The sequence below is a fragment of the Triticum dicoccoides genome, chromosome 5B, assembly GCF_002162155.2.
Source record: "Triticum dicoccoides isolate Atlit2015 ecotype Zavitan chromosome 5B, WEW_v2.0, whole genome shotgun sequence".
NCBI classification, from domain to species: Eukaryota; Viridiplantae; Streptophyta; class Magnoliopsida; order Poales; family Poaceae; genus Triticum; species Triticum dicoccoides.
The window spans coordinates 692,889,747-692,893,237 of record NC_041389.1 but is presented as its reverse complement, the minus strand read 5'-3'; positions in this window follow the sequence as shown (position 1 = coordinate 692,893,237).

Below are 3,491 nucleotides of genomic sequence, written 5' to 3'. Positions count from 1 at the left end.
TACTTTCCCGGACTATCTGATTTACTTGCCACTAGCCAATAAATCTGTTAAGGGTAATTTCGTCCTACCATGTCTATAATTATATGCCTTGGTCACTGTGACGGAAATAATACACTTTACATAAAGGAATTGATGGAGTATTCATCAACTGTCAAGGTAGTACATAGAACACGAGAAGTAAAATTTACATCCAGATCCGTAGACCACCTAGCGACGACTACAAGCACTGGAACGAGCTGAAGGCATGCATCCATCATCGCCCCTCCCTCGTCGGAGTTGGACAAACATTGTTGTAGTAGACAGTCGGGAAGTCGTCGTGCTAAGGCCCCATAGGACCAGCGCACCAGAACAGCAACCACCGCTGATGAAGAGAAACGTAGATCGGAAGAATCCAACCTGCAGACACACAGACGTAGACGAATGAAGATCGGATCCATTCGGATCCACCGAAGACAAATGCCGACCGGATCCCACGAGATCTGCCGGTGACAAACCTCCACATGCCTTCCGATGATGCTTGAAACATCACCAGGACGGGGGCTAGATGGGGAGGATCATATTTCATTTTCAAGAAGCTGTAGTCGTCTCGTCTTCTTGAGCATATGGCACAAACCCTAACAAAACTCAGAAAAACACCTAAAAACGGAGCCCTCCCGCCAGCAAAGACCGGGATCCACCGCACCTCCATGGTCCAAAGACCATAGGAGACAAGGCGGACTGGCGGCGGCGGCGAGAGGCAGGGAAATCCTAGATGAGTTCGCAGAGAGAGAGAGAGAGAGAGAGAGCAGAAGCTAGAGGGTACATAGTGATTCTAGCTAGGAGGTCATGGACGTGTGTAAGTGGTATTAGGACATCTCCAACGCTGACCCGTAAATTTGCTCCGGCATCCATCCGTGGATATGGAGATCAATCAGTAGGCACGGATGCGGGAACAGGTCATCCAACGCTGCCCGCATATATTTGAAATACCGTTTCAACTAACCAGATGAAATTCATGCAAGCACGTCAGATTTTCATATAAACCGGACGAGATTCATGCAAATGGCGAATTTTCATTACATTTCAAAAATTTAGGAAAAACAAACTGACCGAAACCTATCCTACAGTGGCGCTTATCGTCAACTTCCTTGGTATTTCGCATCAGCGACCATCTCCTCCATCTGCCATCTCCATGAACAGTGGTGGGGGTTCAAGAACAATGAAGTGAAGGTGCGGTCTCGGGCGAGGAATAGTAGAATATGGGAGACGAACTGACCTACTTGGGACACAATGCCATGCCGCCTCCCATGCCCTACTCATCCTTGGAGGGTCCGCGACCTGTGTATCGCCGGCGCTGGTGGACGTGAGGTCAATGATGAACGTGGATGATCCGTCATTGTTCACATGCCACGTCCGCCCCTGAAAGTTGGACTGCAGCGCGTAGGACACACAACTGGCGGTCGCGTCCGCGTCCCGCTACACCGGCTCTGCGTTGCGAGCAAAAAGTTGAGCGCGCGCGGCTTCGTAGAGCGCCCGCTCCTCCACAATGAAGTTATTGTTTGTTGCGGCCATGGAGGCCATGGCCATCTCGCTTGCGCGCTTACCGTAGATTTGGCCCTCCGCAAGCCGGTGCTACTTGAGGAGGAACATGTTCTACCTCTGCTCCTCCCGCGTCTTCCGGAACACCGACATAGGAGCTAGCGTAGGCTGCTCCTTCTCCGCCATGACGGTGTCGTAGTGTGCCTGCACATGCTCCATGGTCAGGCCGACATGCACTAGCGCGCGGTCCGGCGCCATGTCGTTGCTGGAGCCCATAGGGTCGTTGTCGAAGACCTCGGTCGAGCTGGCGGGCATGCCCTGCTCGATCCGCCCGACACGGTTGAAATGCCAAGCGGCCGCAATGGCGTTCACCTCGTGCTTCATCTCCGGGACACACTATTCCCCAGAGCATTCTTGCTCGTGGTCGTGGCGGATGTGGAGCAAATGAGGAGGATGTGGAGTGGATGTGTTGTACTGTGGAGTTAGCTGGGTGTGGCCGCCTTTAAATAGCATATTTTGGTGAGATCAAGTGCCCAGGTGCGTCAATGAGTGGCGCTAGAGTTGGTTCCTCGGCCAATGAGCCTGCTTAATGGTGGCATACGGATGGTCAGGCATTAAATGGGCGTGGTAGATATCCGCCACGTCATGTATAGCAAATGTCGCTCCGGCATTGAACCGGGACGGAGACCAACGCCACATCCGCTCTTGTTTGGTGTAATTATGGAGCGGCATCTCTACAACGACATGAATGCGAGCAGCTCGCGTCGGGTGGGAACGCACGGCAAACGAGGGAGAAGTGTTTTTCTTTTTTGGGTCAGGGCAGTCAGACGCGTGCGTGACAGCGGTCCAAACATCCGCAAAGCTCCTCTAGTTTGTCTCTTGTTTACCGGAAAAGGGCGTTCAGAGATGCTTCTTAGTCCAGGCATTAGTAGGTGTGTGCATTCGATCGATTACCTCTACAACGTGTTTGGTTGGGGGTAATTAAAGCCAGGGATTGGGAAATGAAGGAGTATGAGATTTCAAATCTATCGTTTGGTTGGAGGGATTGGGAATTCATAAGGGAAGAGACATGAGACTTGAGACTCCAACTCCCACTGTTTTATTAACAAGGGAGGGGGTGGGAGTTGGAAGGGAATTGTTTAAGTGAATCAATCTTAACTATTCATCCTAACTTCCCTTGTCTAGTCCCATGTCAATTCCCATGAACCAAACATGGGAGTACAATTTCTCCTCAAATTCTCACACATAACTCCTATCACGCACCAAACAGAGGATTGGGAATAAAATGACTTATCCCATGTCTAATCTCGACACAACTCCCTACTCTAAACTCTCGTTCCCCTTCCCAAATATTACCAAACAAGCTTAGAGTTTAATTTGCATGCCTGATTCGTGGGTCACGAATGGTTTCCATCGCAAAAGTACACCTGCGCGGGCTGGACACGAGCCAGCTCGGTCAGGTTTTGGTCTGGTCCAGCCCTTGGCTCGGCCGCGTGGCGGCAGAATTTCGTGTTTTGACCCTTTTCGCATACCAATTCAGGATCTGACCCCGGTTGGAAATAATTTCAGGATTTGACCCTTGCGCTACCGCAAGGGGTTCTGGCGGTAGGATTAGACAGCCTACCGCCACGGTCCTTGGCGGTAGGGTGCAACAGAGGGGGACGCCGGCTGCCTCCACATGCTAACGTGGATTAGTACCCTACCGCCAGGGACTATGGCAGTAGGCTGTCTGAACCTACCGCCAGCACCCCTGGCGGTAGGGGGTGGCTTGGGTTTTTGCCTCTGAAAGGTTCTGTAACGAAAAATCGCAGCGGCCTGTGACCAAAAAAAGCACTGCCCTGGCGGTAGGCTGTCTGACCCTACCGCCAGGGTCCTTGGTAGTAGGGTCATGTTTTTGCCTCTTTTCAAAAACAATATCACAGATCTCAAACAATACCACAGCAATGATATAGAGTCTAAAAGACATATCTCAA